Genomic DNA, 20,248 nt, shown 5'->3' with positions numbered 1-20,248 from the left:
CTTCTTATTCTTTGTATTGCATGGAGGAATCTATAGTAGGCAAAAGGCTATGTTGTTTGACAGGCAATCTTTAACATGGATTGTAAAGTCCTCTTGTGATTGGTCAGCTATGACCGTAAAGGAAATGAAGAAGACTTTGCCGTTTTTTCTCTCCCTATGGTATTACGGGATAGCGGCAATGTCAAATTGTCATAGAGCCTAGGCAAAGGGTTATGTTGTTGACAGGCAGTTCTTAACCTGGATTGGAAAGTTCTCTTATGATTGGTCAACTTTGACCGATATGGAAATGAATAAGACTTTGCCGTTTTTTCTCTCCCTATGGTATTACGGGATAGCGGCAATGTCAAATTGTCATAGAGCCTAGGCAAAGGGTTATGTTGTTGACAGGCAGTTCTTAACCTGGATTGGAAAGTTCTCTTATGATTGGTCAACTTTGACCGATATGGAAATGAATAAGACTTTGCCGTTTTTTCTCTCCCTATGGTATTACGGGATAGCGGCAATGTCAAATTGTCATAGAGTCTAGGCAAAGGGCTATGTTGTTGACAGGCAGTCCTTGACCTGGATTGGAAAGTCCTCTTGTAATTGGTCAACTTTGACCGATATGGTAATGAAGAAGACTTTGCCCTTTTTTCTCTCCCTATGGTATTACGGGATAGGGAAGTTGAGGCTTACTAGGCACAGGTCAACACATGGGTATGTGTTGGAATGTTAGCTTTTATCATGGGTGTGTTTAGGCAATGGCTAATTTGCCATAGAGCCTAGGCAAAGGGATATGGGACTGACAGCTGTTGTCATAGAAGGCTGTGGGTCTTCCTATTCTTTGTATGGCACGGAGGAATCTATAGTAGGCAAAAGGCTATGTTGTTTGACAGGCAGTCTTTAACATGGATTGGAAAGTCCTCTTGTGATTGGTCAACTTTGACCGATACGGAAATGAAGAAGACTTTGCCGTTTTTTCTCTCCCTATGGTATTACGGGATAGCGGCAATGTCAAATTGTCATAGAGTCTAGGCAAAGGGCTATGTTGTTGACAGGCAGTCTTTAACATGGATTGGAAAGTCCTTTTGTGATTGGTCGACTTTGACCGATATGGAAATGAAGAAGAATTTGCCGTTTTTCTCTCCCTATGGTTATACGGGATGGGGAAGTTGAGGCTTACTAGGCACAGGTCAACACATGGCTATGTGATGGAATGTTAGCTTTTATCATGGGAGTGCTTAGGCAATGGCTAATTTGCCATAGAGCCTAGGCAAAGGGATATGGGACTGACAGCTCTTGTCATAGAATGCTGTGGGTCTTCCTATTCTTTGTATGGCAGGGAAGAATCTATAGTAGGCAAAAGGCTATGTTGTTTGACAGGCAGGCTTTAACATGGATTGGAAAGTCCTCTTGTGATTGGTCAACTTTGACCGATATGGAAATGAAGAAGACTTTGCTGTTTTTTCTCTCCCTATGGTTATACGGGATAGGGAAGTTGAGGCTTACTAGGCACAGGTCAACACATGGCCATGTGCTGGAATGTCAGAGACTGGCATTCCAAGATCGTGGAAGTTTCCTGGGCTCAGATAATTGACGCATGACTTGTCGGTTGTGATCTGATTGTTTCCTACGATCGTTATGGCTAGCCATGCCGATGTCCGTGTTCCGACCTTCCCTGAGGTGCGGATGAAAGATACTGTTAAGTTGGCAGTGGAGGAGAAATTTCGTGGAGAAAAAGGTCTACGCTTCATTGGAGAAAAGATTCTTTTTGGCCTTTGTGGTCTAAAGAAAGAGGATATTTTGTGCATCCAGGATTTTCCAAAGGCGGGTGTCTATGACGTTACCTTCGTAAGCCAAGTCGTCTGCCAGAATTTCCATCATGTTTATTCTCAGCATAAAGATGACCCTCTTCTGGAAGGTATCAAAGTTTCTTTGTTATACACCCAAGATACTAAGCTTTTGTTTGTACACATGTACAACCCACATGTGCCAAATGAAGACGTTTCTCTTTTTCTGCTGAGATTCTGCGAGTCAGTGAAATATATTGGCAAGGCTACAAATGAGTTGGGGGTGTGGAATGCTCGTCGAAAATTTGTGGTCGTCTTAAAAGCTGACGAGACCGGCCCTGGAGGCCAATCACACCCACCTGCAAATTTCATGATTGGCCCTAATAAGGGTTATCTTTTTTACAGAGATCAACCAAAATTTTGTAGGAAATGTCGATGTTATGGGCATGTTCAAGAAGATTGTAACATAGAAATATGTCGTCATTGTGGGTCTAAAGATCATGTTACAGCTGGTTGTGTATCAGAAATTTTTTGTACATTGTGTGGTAAAAGTGGGCATGTATATCGTGTTTGTCCAATGTCTTATGCAAATAGGACAAAAGCAGCCAGGCAGGTAAATGCTAATGAGGTCACTGTTTCACCTGCAGAACCTGAGGTGGAGGAGGTGAGGGTTCAGCGCAGCAGTGCAAGGGTTTCTGTTGCTACCACTGAAGGTCCTAGGTTTGAGGAGGAAAGTGTGAAACAAAAGCCTAGGTCTAAGTTTCCTCCAGAGGCCGAAACTGGTGTTCCTAAGGCCAAGAAAAGTAGACAAACCAAAAAGGAAAAGAAAAAAGCTAAAAACCCAACACAGGATATTAATCAGTTTCCTTCCTCTGGGGAGGGCGTATCATCTGCTGATGAGATGGAGGTTTCAGCTGAGTCATCTGGTGTGCAGTGTTCAGGGGTTAAACCACCATATGGATCTGAGTTTCATGATAATGGCTAAAATGTTTTCCTTTTATGACCCTTATCTTTAAAACTGGCTCCTTAAATGTCAGGAGCATAAAGAGTCCTCAGAGGAGGGCTGCTTTTCTCGATTACGTACAAACAATTGATTTCCATTTTTTATGTCTGCAAGAGTGTCATTTAAATTTTATGCCAAACTATGATTTATTAAAAACTGAATGGAGTTTAGGTCCATCGGTTTGGTCAGGTGGTAACGATGGTAAATCTTCAGGTGTGGTTATTCTTTTTAAAGGTCATGATTTTAAAATTCAAGCAGTTCATGATATTATACCTGGGAGAGTGGTTTTGGTAAAAGTATCCTTTAATGGTATAAGTTTTCAAATTGTGAATGTGTATGCATCACCTGGAAAGGAATTAAGATCTGATCTTTTTGCTACTTTGAATTTGTTCTTACCTGGTTCTGAGCCAATGTTTTTATTGGGTGATTTTAATTGTGTTCTCCCCGGGGAGAAGAGGGCTGGGGGGGCTGTGAACATAACAATGGATAAATCAGCTAATTATTTAAAAAACATGGTATCTGATCTAGGTTTTACTGATGTGTGGGCAAAGTGCAATAAAAATCAACCTGGTTACACTTGGACAAATGGGAATGTAAGTTCAAGGATCGATTTTGCCTTTGTGTCGCAGAATTTGGATCCTATTAGTGCTACTTTGGAACAAAATATTTTTTCTGATCATAATTTATTATTGGTTAAGGTGTCATGCTTGGGAACACAAAAGGTTAATAAAAATTACTGGAAAATGAATGTGTCTTTACTAGATGACCCTGTGGTTATTGAGAATTTTAAAAATAAATATTCTCAGTGGAGAAAACAAAAATCACCACAAGAAAGCTTTATGTGTTGGTGGGAGAAAATAAAGTTAAAAATTAAAGATTTTTTTATCTCCTGTGGTAAAGAAAAAGCTAAGGAAAGGAGAAGGTATTATTCTGTTTTGAATGCTCGTCTCCAAACGCTATACAAATTAAAAGAGGTTGGGATTGATGTTTCAAATGATATTGTCATGGTTAAAAAGGAAATTACCGAATATCTTGATCATAAGGGGAAGGAAATTATCTTTAATAGCCGAATTAAGTCTCTGGAAGAAAATGAGAAATGCACACAATTTTTTTTCAAAAAATTGCATTCTGGGAGAAAAAAAATTGAATGTTTAAATGGTCAAACCTCCATGGATGGTATACTTAAGGTGGCCACCGATTTTTACTCAGAGTTATTTAATGAAAAAGTTGTAGATCCGGTGTTTTTCAATGATTGTATAAGTAATATTGAAAGTGTTCTAGATGATTCTGATTGTGACACTTTGTCAAAGGTTTTTACTGAAAAGGAGATCTTAGAGGTCATTAAAAGTGCTACTAGGGGAAAAACCCCAGGTTTGGATGGTATTGCAAGTGAATTTTACATGAAATTTTGGGGAATGTTAAAGGAGGATTTGCTGGGTCTTTTTAGTGAATGTTTTTATGCGAAGGTTTTACCATCATCTTGGAGAAAAAGTGTTGTGGTTCTAATTCATAAAAAAGGTGATACTTCTGATATTAAAAATTGGCGCCCAATTTCTTTATTAAATTCTGATTATAAGTTTTTTGCTAAATTATTAACAAACAGGTTTAAGTTGGCAATTGAAAAAGTAATTCATTATAATCAGGTATGTGGGGTGCCCGGAAGGTGTATTTGGGATAATTTGTCCCTAATCCGGGATATAATATGGTATTCTAATGACCGTAAGCAAAATTTTGCAATTTTATCCTTAGATTTCGAAAAGGCGTATGATCGTGTTTCCCATCAGTTTTTACTTGCAGTGTTAAAGAAAATGGGGTTACCTGATGTTATGTTAAATCAAATCCATGCACTTTATCGTCAAACTGTGTGTGAAATTCAAATAAATGGTAATAGGACACGTGAAATTCCCCTTTTGAGTGGTGTTAAACAGGGATGTCCATTGTCCCCTATCTTATTTATATGTGCATTAGAACCATTGTTATGTGCTTTGAGAAAAGATAAAATGGTGAAAGGAGTTCCGGTACCAGGTGGTAACGGTGTTCAAATTAAAGTTGTGTCATACATGGACGATGTAACCATTTTCTGTGAAAAGCCGGCCGCAATTCAAAGAGCTCTTTTGTTAACAAAATTTTATTGTCAAGCATCTGGGTTTAAGCTAAATGTAAATAAATGTGAGTGTTTGGGGATAGGTAATTGGGAAAATGTTAATTGTGAAGTGACAATACAAGACAAAGGAATAAAAATTTTAGGAATTCTTTTTGGTGCAGAAAATGATGGTCAACCTAATTGGGATATTTTACTAGGAAAAATGCAGAAAAAATTACAGTATTGGTCACTTAGAGGGCTGACAATGGAAGGGAAAACCTTAATTGTTAAGTCAGTATTGTTGCCAATGATGTTGTATATTGCAATGATTTTTCCACCTTCTACTCTAAATATGAAGAGAATAATTAGATTATGTTTCATTTTCCTATGGAATTCTAAGATGGAAAAGTTAAGTCGAATAAAGGTTATTAGAGCAAAAGAAAATGGTGGAAAAAAATTTCCTGATTTTGAAAGATTCCTGTATGTTCAATTCTTTTGTTTTATTTATCGAAATCTTAAAAAATTTGAAATTCAATCTTGTTTTATATCTTATTGTGCTGGAGCTTTCTTTAGAAAATATAAATTATGTATTTCCCTTTGACAATTCCAGTTTTAATGAATGTTTCCTCCCAATACATTTTATTGGAAAAAATCTTTAAAAAATATGTTTTAAGTGATGCCCCTAAGGACTTTTTATCTGACCAAAAGAAATTAACGAAATGGATCCAATCTAAAGAGGATGTTATTGTTGTGGACAATTCTTCTGTTGAACAAAGCAAAAGGATTTGGAGAAATGTGTCAGAAAAGCAAATGGAAAATCATCAAAAAGACTTAGCATGGTCAATTGTGCAGAATTGTTTACCCACTAGGTCTTTTCAGTATATGAGGCGCTCGGTTACAACCAAAGTGTGTCCTAGAGAAAAATGTAGATATGAAGAAACTGTTCAACATGTTTTTTGGGATTGTGTTTATGCTAAGTTTGTATGGGGAAAATTGTTTGTTTTATTGTATAATGTTTTTGATGTAAAAAACTTTGATATGAATGATGCATTTTTTGGTACCTTAGAATGCAATAATAAGGATAAAAAACTACGTGCATGGTATACTGTAAACTGCATGAAGGAATCACTGTGGAAAGTTCGTAATATACTTTTGCTTAAACGTGATAACATAACTCCAGAGCAATGTATTGGATTATGTCTAGCAAAAATGTATTTGTATTTTCTAAGAGATGTAAAACATTTAGGGAAGACTAATGCTGAATTTCTATGGAGACCTACATCTTGGAATATGTTAGTTTTGTGAAAAAAAATGTGTTTCTTTATGTTTCTTTTTGTTTGTTTTTTCTGTAAATAAAGTTAATGAAAGAAAAAAAAAATGGCTAATTTGCCATAGAGCCTAGGCAAAGGGATATGGGACTGACAGCTCTTGTCATAGAAGGCTGTGGGTCTTCCTATACTTTGTATGGCATGGAGGAATCTATAGTAGGCAAAATGCTATGTTGTTTGACAGGCAGTCTTTAACATGGATTGGAAAGTCCTCTTGTGATTGGTCAACTTTGACTGATATGGAAATGAAGAAGACTTTGCCGTTTTTTCTCTCCCTATGGTATTACGGGATAGGGAAGTTGAGGTTACTAGGCACAGGTCAACAATGGCTCTTGTGTTGGAATGTAGATTTTATCATGGGAGTGCTTAGGCAATGGCTAATTTGCCATAGAGCCTAGGCAAAGGATATGGGACTGACAGCTCTTGTCATAGAAGGCTGTGGGTTTTCCTATTCTTGTATGGCAAGGAGGAATCTATAGTAGGCAAAGGCTATGTTGTTTGACAGGCAGTCTTAACATGGATTGGAAAGTCCTCTTGTGATTGGTCAACTTTGACCGATATGGAAATGAAGAAGACTTTGCCGTTTTTTCTCTCCCTATGGTATTACGGATAGCGGCAATGTCAAATTGTCATAGAGTCTAGGCAAAGGCTATGTTGTTGACAGCAGTCTTTAACATGGATTGGAAAGTCCTCTTGTGATTGGTCAACTTGTGACCGATATGGAAAGTGAAGAAACTTTGCACTAGTTTATGTTTCTCAATTTAGTTAATAGGGATCTAGGAAGCTATGAGGGCTTACTTGGACACAGGTCAATACTGTTGTGTTTTCGTAAAGTAGATTTATCAGACTAGACAATGACTAATTGCCATAGATCCTAGGCAAAGGATATGGGACTGACAGCTCTTAGTCATAGAAGGTGTTGGTCTTCTTTCTTTAGGCATAGGAAATCATGTAGGCAAAAGGCTATGTTGTTTGACAGGCAGTCTTTAACATGGATTGGAAAGTCCTCTTGTGATTGGTCAACTTTGACCGATATGGAAATGAAGAAGACTTTGCCTTTTTTCTCTCCCTATGGTTATACGGATAGGGAAGTTGAGGCTTACTAGGCACAGGTCAACACATGGCATGTGTTGGAATGTTATTTATCATGGGGTGCTTAGGCAATGGCTAATTTGCCATAGAGCCTAGGCAAAGGGATATGGACTGACAGCTCTTGTCATAGAAGGCTGTGGGTCTTCCTATCTTTGTATGGCAAGGAGAATCTATAGTAGGCAAAAGGCTATGTTGTTTGACAGGCAGTCTTTAACATGGATTGGAAAGTCCTCTTGTGATTGGTCAACTTTGACCGATATGGAAATGAAGAAGACTTTGCCGTTTTTTTCTCTCCCTATGGTATTACGGATAGCGGCAATGTCAAATTGTCATAGAGTCTAGGCAAAGGGCTATGTTGTTGACAGGCAGTCTTTAACATGGATTGGAAAGTCTCTTTGATTGGTCAACTTTGACCGATATGGAAATGAAGAAGACTTTGCCGTTTTTTCTCTCCTATGGTTATACGGGATAGGAGTGAGGCTTACTGGCCAGTCAAACTGGTATGTGTGAATGTTATTTTTCATGGAGTGCTTAGGCAATGCTAATTTGATAGAGCCTGAAAGGGATTGGATGACAGCTCTTGTCATAGAAGGCTGTGGTCTATTTTCTTTGTAGGAAGGGAACTATAGTAGGCAAAGGCTATGTTGTTTGACAGGCAGTCTTTAACATGGATTGGAAAGTCCTCTTGTGATTGGTCAACTTTGACCGATATGGAAATGAAGAAGACTTTGCCTTTTTTCTCTCCCTTGGTATACGGATAGGAAGTTGAGGCTTACTAGGCACAGTCAACACATGGTATGTGTTGAATGTTAGATTTATCATGGAGTGCTTAGGCAATGGCTATTTGCATAGACCTAGGCAAGTATGGGATGACAGCTCTTGTCATAGAAGGCTGTGGGTCTTCTATTCTTTGTATGAGGAGGAATCTATAGTAGGCAAAGGCTATGTTGTTTGACAGGCAGTCTTTAACATGGATTGGAAATCCTCTGTGATGGTCAACTTTGACGATATGGAAATGAAGAAGACTTTGCTTTTTTTTCCTCTCCCTATGTATTACGGGATAGGCAATGAATGTCATAGAGTCTGGAAGGTAGTTTTGACAGGAGTCTTTAACATGGATGAAAGCCTTGTGATTGGCAACTTTGACGATAGAATGAAGAAGACTTGGTTTCTTCCTATTTTGTAGGCAAGTCAATTCATAAGTAGGCAAAGGGCTATGTTGTTGACAGGTAGTCTTATAACTGGATGGAAAAGCCTCTTTGATTGGTCACTTGCGATAGGAAATGAAGAAGACTTGCCTTTTTCCTTCCTTGTTTCCGGATAGGAGTTGAGGTTACTAGGCACAGGTCAACACATGTATGTGTTGGAAGTAGATTTATCATGAGGTGCTTGGAGCAAGGATATGGGACTGACAGTCTTGTCATAGAAGCTGTGGTTCCTATTCTTTGTATGCAAGGAGGAATCTATAGTAGAAAGCTATGTTGTTGACAGGCAGTCTTTAACATGATTGAAATCCTCTTGTGATTGGTCAACTTTGAGATATGGAAATGAAGAAGACTTTGCCGTTTTCTCTCCCTATGTTACGGATAGGAGTTAGCTTACAGTCAACACATGGTATGTTGGAATGTAATTTTATCATGGAGTCTTAGATGGCTAATTTGCCATGAGCCTAGGCAAGATATGATGACAGCTCTGTCATAGAGGCGTGGGTTTCCATCTTGTATGGAAGGAGGAATCTATAGTAGGCAAGGTAGTGTTTGACAGGCAGTCTTACATGGATTGGAAAGTCCTCTTGTGATGGTCAACTTTGACGATATGGAAATGAAGAAGACTTTGCGTTTTTCTCTCCCTAGTATACGGATAGGCAAGTCAAATTCATAGATCTAGCAAAGGGCATGTTGTTGACAGGCAGTCTTTAAATGGATTGAAAGTCCTCTGTATTGGTCAACTTTGACATATGGAAATGAAGAAGACTTTGCCTTTTTTTTCTCCCTATGTTACGGATGGAAGTGAGGCTACTAGGCACAGTACACATGGTTTGTTGGATGTTAGATTTTATCATGGAGTGTTAGCAATGGCTAATTTCCATAGAGCCTAGGCAAAGTATGGGACTGACAGCTCTTGTCATAGAAGGCTGTGGGCTTCCTATCTTTGTATGGCGGAGATCTATAGTAGGCAAAAGGCTATGTTGTTTGACAGGCAGTCTTTAACATGGATTGAAAGTCCTCTTGTATTGTCACTTTGACGATTGAAATGAAGAAACTTTGCGTTTTTCTCTCTATGGTATTACGGATAGGAAGTTGAGGCTTACAGGCACAGGTCAACACATGATGTGTTGAATGTTATTTATCAGGGGTCTTACATGGCTAATTTGCATAGACTAGGCAAAGGGTATGGACGAAGTTGTCATAGAAGCTGTGGGTCTTCATCTTTGTATGGAGGGAATTATAGTAGCAAGGCTATGTTGTTGACAGGCAGTCTTTAACATGGATTGGAAAGTCTCTTGTGATTGGTCACTTTGACCGAAATGAAGATTTTTTCTCTCCCTATGGTATTAGGGATAGCGGCAATGTCAAATTGTATAAGCTAGGCAAAGGCTATGTTGTTGACAGGCAGTCTTTAACATGGATTGGAAAGTCTCTTGTGCACTGGTCAACTTTGACGATATGAATGAAGAAGACTTTGCCGTTTTTTTCTCCATGGTATTACGTAGGATAGGCTAAGTAAATTGTCATAGAGCTCTGGAAGGGCTAATGTTGTTGCAGGCAGTCTTTAACATGGATTGGAAAGTCTCTGTGATTGGTCAACTTGAACGATTGGATGAGAAGCTTTGCCTTTTTCTTCTATGGTATTACGGGAGGGAATTCAATGTATAGAGTAGGCAAAGGGCTATGTTGTTGACAGGCAGTCTTTAACATGGATTGGAAAGTCCTCTTGTGATTGGTCAACTTTGACCGATATGGAAATGAAGAAGACTTTGCCGTTTTTTTCTCTCCCTATGGTATTACGGATAGGAAGATAGGTCGGCAATGTCAATGTATTGTAGTTCGATTATGGAGTCTGGAGGATGTCTAGGCAATAAGAGCTTGCTATGTTGTCTCTATTTTGAGCAAGAGAATTGATAGAGGCAAAGGCTATTGTTGACAGGCAGTCTTACATGGATTGGAAAGTCCTCTTGTGATTGGTCAACTTTGACCGATATGGAAATGAAGAAGACTTTGCCGTTTTTTTCTCTCCCTATGGTATTACGGGTAGGGAAGTAGCTTCTGGCAAGTCAAAATGTCATGGTTGGAATGTTAGATTTTATCAGGAGTCTTAGTAAATGGTATTTGGCAAGACCTGTGCATTGGCAATTGACTGATTGACATGAAAGCTTGCGCCGTCTCCTATTTTCGGTAGGCAATGGAAATTATAGCTAGGCAAAGGCTATGTGTTGCAGGCAGTCTTTAACATGGTTGGAAAGTCCTCTTGTGATTGGTCAACTTTGACCGATATGGAAATGAAGAAGACTTGCCGTTTTTTCTCTCCTATGGTTTACGGATAGGGAAGTTGAGGCTTCTAGCAAGGTCAAACACATGGATGTGTTGGAAGTAGATTTATCATGGAGGGGGGGGGGGGGGGGGGGGGGGGGGGGGGGGGGGGGGGGGGGGGGGGGGGGGGGGGGGGGGGGGGGGGGGGGGGGGGGGGGGGGGGGGGGGGGGGGGGGGGGGGGGGGGGGGGGGGGTTAGATTTTATCATGGGAGTGCTTAGGCAATGGCTAATTTGCCATAGAGCCTAGGCAAATGGATATGGGACTGACAGCTCTTGTCATAGAAGGCTGTGGGTCTTCCTATTCTTGTATGGCAAGGAGAATCTATAGTAGGCAAAAGGCTATGTTGTTGACAGGCAGTCTTTAACATGGATTTGGAAAGTCCTCTTGTGATTGGTCAACTTTGACGATATGGAAATGAAGAAGACTTTGCCGTTTTTTTCTCTCCCTATGGTATTACGGGATAGTGGCAATGTCAAATTGTCATAGAGTCTAGGCAAAGGGCTATGTTGTTGACAGCAGTCTTTAACATGGATTGGAAAGTCCTCTTGTGATTGGTCAACTTTGACCGATATGGAAATGAAGAAGACTTTGCCGTTTTTTTCCTCTCCCTATGGTATTACGGGATAGGGAAGTTGAGGCTTACTAGGCACAGGTCAACACATGGCCATGTGTGGGAACGTTAGATTTTATCATGGTTTGATGTTCCACACATGGTCGCTACTTGACTATTTGGCTTGATGTCAATTGTATTACACAGGAGACGTTTTGCTGAATAGCTGTCGGAGACCCCCCTTCTCTGCCTATGCAGGATCGCCCACCTTCGGGTGGACTTAACCTGCTTGCTGCAATCGGGTTGGGGGCATTCCTCCGATAGACGGGTGACGACCGCCTTGGCGGAAGGCTTGCTGAAGGCTTGAGGAGGATTTCTTCTTGGGAGAAAAAGTGAGTCAAGAATGCCATTCACCTTTGATTTTCCGAGCGGGGAAACCCAGCTGAAGAACACCGTAAGGATTGAAGTTGAAGAAGAACATCGGAGCCTGAAGGATTTAAGATTCATCGTGGGGGAGATTCTGCTTGGCGTTTTCAACCTCAAGAATGAAGAAATTCTTTGCCTTCAGGACCAAGAGAGGAGGGGAGCATATACCATCACCTTCACCTCTCTCCATTGCTGTGAAAACATCTACGCAGTATTATCCAATAAAGAACTGAAAGAGGATAGACTTGATGGCCTCAAGTTTTTTCTTTTATATGGGTTGGAGGACGTCCCGCTGGTCGTCCACCTGTTTAACCCATTTATTGATACCGCAGACATTGTCACCTTTCTGCAGCGGTATTGCACCGAGGTCCGCTTCTCCCATTTAATTAAGGGTGGACTCGGACACTGGAATGGGAAAAAGAAATTTTTTGTGAAGTTTCGTAAAGACCCGGATGGAATCGGTGGATTTATGCACCCTCCGTCAAATTTTCACATTGGAAGAAACAGGGGATACCTTTTTTACCCTGGTATGCCCTTGTACTGCCGCAACTGTAACCGCTTTGGACATACAAGAGAGTCCTGTCCGGACGCTAAGATGACCCGGTGTAATAAGTGTGGTCGACCGGGTCATATTGCTGTTGTATGCACACACAAAAACAAATGTGTAATATGTGTGGGCAGGAAGGCCACAAGTATAGAGATTGCCCCAGAAAGGCTAAGAGACAGGGCGCCGGGGCTGAGCGGGCAGAGAAATCCAGTGCGAGGTCTGAGCAGGTGTCGACAGCGGTTGCCGTCCCAGCTAAGAAGACCTCGGGTAAGTCGGGTGAGTCGTCCGTACTGTCTGTGAATGGCAAAATGCCAGTTAAATCAAAACCGATAGTGGCGAGAAGGAGCTCAGTAGTCGGTCCTGAGAACGATTCGGTTGAATTGCCAACAACCGAGCACTCGATGAAGGTCCAGGAGGCTCGTAGGAAATCGGTTTCTGATTTAGGGAAAGGGATCGCCAAGCCATTGGTAATCCCTACCCATGAGAAGGCATTGTGCACACTGGCGGTGGGATCCGAGCAGCGTGCGATGAGGATCCCAGGTGTGGTGGTTTCGGAACAGACTTTTGCTGTACCAGCAGTGCTGGGGTCTGTGTCAAAGGGCGGAAACACCAGCCGCCGGGCATCATTGATGGAGTCGGAGCAAGGGTCCGAAGGTTCATCAGCGGAAAACCCTGCCATGACGATTCCAGATGCCACCTGTGAAGAGCAATGGATAAAAGCTGAGCGAAAGAAAAAGTCCAGGAGAAGGTCGCGCCGTGGCCAGAAGGAGGTTCCGGGAGTGTCTGGGATGGAGAAGTCTGTCTTGGAGGGTCCTGGTGGTCCGAAGGTCAGTGGAGTGGCTCATGTATCTCAAGGAAAAGAGGAGGAAGATCAACATCCTGCAGAGAAGCGTCTGCGAATTGAGAAAGACAGTGTTCAAAAGAAACAGTTTTCGTTGTCTTCAAGTTCAAGCGAAGGAGAACTCCAGATCGTGGTGGACGCATGCTATGTATCTTCCCCGGATCCGGTAAATTTTGCTGATCCTCCCTCTCCTCAACAAGGATTGGGGGGTTCTCAATATATCCCCTGCTTTGAATTCGATATGGACACTGTTCCTTTATAAGTTTTCATAATGACTTCTCTTAAACTTTCCTCACTAAATGTGAGATCCATAAAGAGCCCTAGCCGTAGGGCGGCTTTATTCTCCTACCTTGAGACTTTGGACTTTGATATATGTTTTTTACAGGAGTGTGCAATTGAAAGCAGTACGGACTATACTCACCTGAAAAAAGATTGGAAACTGGGACTGTCCGTTTGGTCCGGTTCAAATGAGAACAAGTGCGCAGGAGTGGGAATACTGTTTCGTGGAACCCACACCTCTATTCAGACTGTCACTGAAATTTTACCTGGTCGAGCGGTTTTAGTACATGTGTTTTTTAAGGGTCTTTTTTTACGTCTTTTAAATATTTATGCCTCTCCTGATAAGCAGGATAGGGCTGATCTTTTTGAAATGTTACCATTGTTTGCTGTTGGGTCATCTCCTCTACTAGTAGGCGGAGACTTTAATTGTGTCTTTGCAGGTGAACATCGACAAGGAGGTGACCCTAACAATAGAGACCGAACATCTTATCTGTTAAAAAATTTTATTGACGATTTTAGGCTAAAAGATAGTTTTAAAATGCTTTTTACCAACCCTGATACAACATGGTCAAATGGGAGGATACAGTCCAGAATTGATTTTATATTTTTATCCGAGGCTTTTAACCCTTTTAAATGTGATCTTTTAATTAACGTGTTTTCAGATCATAAGGTTTTATGTGCTCACCTAGAAATCTCCGGGGAAAAAAGGGTAAATGGAGGTCTCTGGAAACTAAATCTTCAATTGCTGGATGATCCCCAATTGTGTGACCGGTTTAAACGGACCTATCAATGTTGGCAGAATGCACGTAATCCCCGTGATTCAATGCTACATTGGTGGGAGGGTGTTAAGCCAAAAATCAAAGCATTTTTTGTCAAAGCGGGTAAGATAGCCGCAAAACGGAAAAAACAATGGTTTTATATTTTAAATTTAAGATTACAAGCGCTTTTAAAAATGCAAAGTGTCGATATTGATGTTGACCATGATATTTTTTCCTTAAAAGCGGAAATCAAGAAGCTGATCGACAAAAAAGGTAAAGAAATAATCTTTAATGCACATGTCCAGCACCTAGAAGAAGGCGAGAAATGTTCTAGGTTTTTCTTTAAAAAAGTTATGGACAAAAAAGAACTCATTTCCTCACTTGATGGTAAAACTAAAATGAGTGAAATTTTAGACATTGCATTTAATTTTTATCAGCTTCTATTTAATGAAAAAAGTATCGATGCCTCTATTTTAAAAGATTGTTTGAATGTTTTAGAGTGTAAATTAAGTGTTTTAGATCAAGAGCTTTTATCCAAAGATATCACCATTGAAGAACTGCTAATGGTTTTTAAAAGCTTTTTATTTGGTAAAACCCCTGGTGAGGATGGCCTACCAGTGGAATTTTATTTACACTTTTGGGACCTTTTAAAAGACGATCTTTTATTATTGTATAAAGAGGTTTTTACTGTTGATATTTTACCCCCTTCCTGGAGAAGAGGGATTGTGTCTTTAATTTTTAAAAAGGGCAACAAGGAGAGCCTAGAAAACTACAGGCCTATTACTCTCCTAAATGTCGATTATAAAATCATGGCCAAACTTATTGCTTTACGTTTAAAACCTTTTGCTGAAAAGTTAATCCATCCAGACCAGGTATGTGGGATTCCTGGAAGAAGCATGTCTGAATCCCTCAATATAATACGTGATGTTATCTGGTACTGTAAAGAAAGAAAGTTAAATCTTGCTATTTTATCCATTGATTTTGAGAAAGCTTTCGATCGCCTTTCTCATTCTTTTCTTTTTAGCATTTTGGAAAAAATGGCAATACCTGATATTCTTTTAAAAAGCATAAAGGTTTTATATAGGTCCTGTTTTAATCAAATTTCTATTAATGGCTTTTTAACCCAGCAGGTAATTTTAAAGTCAGGGGTGAAACAGGGATGTCCCTTATCCCCCTTTCTGTTTATTTGTGCGATTGAACCTCTTTTAATTCTTTTAAGATCTGATAAAGTCATTCGAGGTATTCATGTCCCCGGTGGAGGAGGACGACAAGCTAAAGTGTTAAGCTATATGGATGATGTCACTGTTTTATGCTCTTCCTCCTACTCCTTAAAAAGAGCACTTTTTCAGACGTCCATTTTCTGCTGTGCGTCTGGTTTTAAGTTAAACTTACACAAATGCAATTGTCTGGGTATAGGGGTGTGGGATGAGTCTCTCACCCCTGAAATCAGTGTTAAACAGGATCATATCAAAATTTTAGGAATTGTTTTTAATGCTGCAAATACAAGCACCCCAAATTGGGATTAGTTTTAATAAAAATGGAAAGGAAGGTTTTAATGTGGAATTTGAGAAAGCTCACAATGGAAGGGAAAGTTTTAATCATAAAAATGATTCTATTACCTATTATGCTCCATGTGGCTCTGGTTTTCCCTCCTTCTTACTTATACATAAGAAAACTCACCAGGGTATGTTTTAAGTTTTTGTGGGGTTCAACAATGGAGAAATTAAAGAGAGATTATATGTATAAAGAGAAGATAAATGGCGGTAAAGATGTTCCCAACCTTCTTTTATTCTTTTATGTTAAATATTTCTGCTTTTGTTTTAAACTTTTAAATACGGATGGAATTTTTAGTTGCTTTCTTAAATATGCAGCAGGTATGATTTTTAAACATTGGTTCCGGGTTCCTTTGAATTCACCTGTATTATTATGTCCCCCAAAGCACTATGTGGTACTTGAAAAGGCAATTAGATCCTTCCGCCTGAAAGAGGTCAACTCTGAAATATTGGGGAATCAAAAACAGGTTACCAAGGTTTTAAAGAAAAATGATGAAATTGTTTTATCTGTTTCAAATTTTCCCAGCAAAAATCTAAGAAAGTGTGGCGCAATGTGTTTGGGAAGTATCTTGCAAATGTCCACAAAGACCTCTCTTGGGCCATTGTCCACCAGTGCCTCCCCACGCGTGAATTCCAACATAAAAGGGGGATGTTGGCACGGGGGAAATGCCCGAGGAACTCATGCTGCAATGATGAGACCATATTACATGTGTTTTGGAATTGCCCCTATGCGCAAGAGCTCTGGAAAACAGTAGGACCTCTTTTTAAGCAAGTTGGGGATCTTAAGAATTTTAATTATCAAATGGTTTTATATGGTCTTTTTATTTGTCCATCCATAAAACAGTTTGAAATTTGTTGGATGATAATTAATTGTTTGAAAAATGCTATTTGGAAATGCAGAAATATTTTACTTTTTAAAACTGATGTTATCGATGTTAAAACCTGTATTCGAATTGCTTTTAGTCAAATGTATATTTATTTTTTAAGAGATAAAAAATATCTCGGAAATGAAAAAGCAATGTTAATTTGGGGGTTTAAACAATGGAATAATATTGTCAAGTAATTCTGTCAAATTTACTTGTCAAGAAATGTGAAAATATTATTTTCCTGTTTTAGTTCTGTAATTTATTATTATTGATTTTTTCTGATGATGTAATTATTTTTGTTGTTAATAAACTATTTAAAATCGGCAATGGGATATGGGACTGACAGCTCTTGTCATAGAAGGCTGTGGGTCTACCTATTCTTTGTATGGCAAGGAGGAATCTATAGTAGGCAAAAGGCTATGTTGTTTGACAGGCAGTCTTTAACATGGATTGGAAAGTCCTCTTGTGATTGGTCAACTTTGATGGATATGGAAATGAAGAAGACTTTGCCAGTTTTTTTCTCGCCCTATGGTTAGATGGGATAGGGAAGTTGAGGCTTACTAGGCACAGGTCAACACATGGCTATGTTTTGGAATGTTAGATTTTATCATGGGAATGCTTAGGCAATGGCTAATTTGCCATAGATCCTAGGCAAAGGGATATGGGACTGACAGCTCTTGTCATAGAAGGCTGTGGGTCTTCCTATTCTTTGTATGGCAAGGAGGAATCTATAGTAGGCAAAAGGCTATGTTGTTTGACAGGCAGTCTTTAACATGGATTGGAAAGTCCTCTTGTGATTGGTCAACTTTGACCGATATGGAAATGAAGAAGACTTTGCCGTTTTTTTCTCTCCTATGGTATTACGGGATAGTGGCAATGTCAAATTGTCATAGAGTCTAGGCAAAGGGCTATGTTGTTGACAGGCAGTCTTTAAAATGGATTGGAAAGTCCTCTTGTGATTGGTCAGCTTTGACCGATATGGAAATGCAGAAGACTTTGCCATTTTTTTCTCTCCCTATGGTTATACGGGATAGGGAAGTTGAGGCTTACTAGGCACAGGTCAACACATGGCAGTTTGTTGGAATGTTAGATTTTATCATGGGAGTGCTTAGGCAATGGCTAATTTGCCATAGAGCCTAGGCAAAGGGATATGGGACTGACAGCTCTTGTTATAGAAGGCTGTGGGTCTTCCTATTCTTTGTTTGGCAAGGAGGAATCTATAGTAGGCAAAAGGGCTATGTTGTTTGACAGGCAGTCTTTAACATGGATTGGAAAGTCCTCTTGTGATTGGTCAACTTTGACCGATATGGAAATGAAGAAGACTTTGCCGTTTTTTTCTCTCCCTATGGTATTACGGGATAGCGGCAATGTCAAATTGTCATAGCGTCTAGGCAAAGGGCTATGTTGTTGACAGGCAGTCTTTAACACGGATTGGAAAGTCCTCTTGTGATTGGTCAACTTTGACCGATATGGAAATGAAGAAGACTTTGCCGTTTTTTTCTCTCCCCTATGGTTATACGGGATAGGGAAGTTGAGGCTTACTAGGCACAGGTCAACACATGGTAATGTGTTGGAATGTTAGATTTTATCATGGGAGTGCTTAGGCAATGACTAATTTGCCATAGAGCCTAGGCAAAGGGATATGGGACTGACAGCTCTTGTCATAGAAGGCTGTGGGTCCTCCTATTCTTTGTAGGGCAAGGAGGAATCTATAGTAGGCAAAAGGCTATGTTGTTTGACAGGCAGTCTTTAACATGGATTGGAAAGTCCTCTTGTGATTGGTCAACTTTGACCGATATGGAAATGAAGAAGACTTTGCCGTTTTTTTCTCTCCCCTATGGAATTACGGGATAGGGAAGTTGAGGCTTACTAGGCACAGGTCAACACATGGTAATGTGTTGGAATGTTAGATTTTATCATGGGAGTGCTTAGGCAATGACTAATTTGCCATAGAGCCTAGGCAAAGGGATATGGGACTGACAGCTCTTGTCATAGAAGGCTGTGGGTCCTCCTATTCTTTGTAGGGCAAGGAGGAATCTATAGTAGGCAAAAGGCTATGTTGTTTGACAGGCAGTCTTTAACATGGATTGGAAAGTCCTCTTGTGATTGGTCAACTTTGACTGATATGGAAATGAAGAAGACTTTGCCGTTTTTTTCTCTCCCTATGGTATTACGGGATAGTGGCAATGTCAAATTGTCATAGAGTCTAGGCAAAGGGCTATGTTGTTGACAGGCAGTCTTTAAAATGGATTTGAAAGTCCTCTTGTGATTGGTCAACTTTGACCGATATGGAAATGAAGAAGACTTTGCCATTTTTTTCTCTCCCTATGGTTATACGGGATAGGGAAGTTGAGGCTTACTAGGCACAGGTCAACACATGGTCATGTGTTGGAATGTTAGATTTTATCATGGGAGTGCTTAGGCAATGACTAATTTGCCATAGAGCCTAGGCAAATGGATATGGGACTGAAAGCTCTTGTCATAGAAGGCTGTGGGTCTACCTATTCTTTGTAGGGCAAGGAGGAATCTATAGTAGGCAAAAGGCTATGTTGTTTGACAGGCAGTCTTTAACATGGATTGGAAAGTCCTCTTGTGATTGGTCAACTTTGACCGATATGGAAATGAAGAAGACTTTGCCATTTTTTTCTCTCCCTATGGTTATACGGGATAGGGAAGTTGAGGCTTACTAGGCACAGGTCAACACATGGCCATGTGTTGGAATGTTAGATTTTATCATGGGAGTGCTTAGGCAATGGCTAATTTGCCATAGAGCCTAGGCAAAGGATATGGGATGACAGCTCTTGTCATAGAAGACTGTGGGTCTTCCTATTCTTTGTATGGCAAGGAGGAATCTATAGTAGGCAAAAGGCTATGTTGTTTGACAGGCAGTCTTTAACATGGATTGGAAAGTCCTCTTGTGATTGGTCAACTTTGACCGATATGAAAATGATGAAGACTTTGCCGTTTTTTTCTCTCCCTATGGTATTACGGGATAGCGGCAATGTCAAATTGTCATAGAGTCTAGGCAAAGGGCTATGTTGTTGACAGGCCGTCTTTAACATGGATTGGAAAGTCCTCTTGTGATTGGTCAACTTTGACGATATGGAAATGAAGAAGACTTTGCTGTTTTTTCTCTCCCTATGGTTTTATGGGATAGGGAAGTTGAGGCTTACTAGGCAAAGGTCAACACATGGGCATGTGTTGGAATGTTAGCTTTTATCATGGGAGTGCTTAGGCAATGGCTAATTGGAACCTGGATTGGAAAGTCCTCTTGTGATTGGTCAACTTTGACCGATATGGAAATGATGAAGACTTTGCCGTTTTTTTCTCTCCCTTGGGATTACGGGATAGGGAAATTGAAAGGGTTTTCTAGGCACAGGTCAACACATTATACATGTGTTGGAATGTTAGCTTTTATCATGGGGGTGCTTAGGCAATGGCTAATTTGCCATAGGTCTAGGAAAGGGTAGGGGACTGCATCTGTCATAAAGGGCGGGGGTTTTCCCTTTAAAAATTTTTTAGGCGGGGGGGAACCCTATGTAGGCAAAACCCCATTTTATTTGACAGCGTCTTTAACATGGTTAAAAACCGTTGTTTTGGTAATTTGCCCGAAGGGAAAGA

This window comes from Xenopus laevis, chromosome 9_10S, assembly GCF_017654675.1.
Source record: "Xenopus laevis strain J_2021 chromosome 9_10S, Xenopus_laevis_v10.1, whole genome shotgun sequence".
In the NCBI taxonomy this organism is placed as follows: domain Eukaryota; kingdom Metazoa; phylum Chordata; class Amphibia; order Anura; family Pipidae; genus Xenopus; species Xenopus laevis.
The sequence above is the reverse complement of the archived record's forward strand: the minus strand, read 5'-3'. Positions refer to the sequence as shown.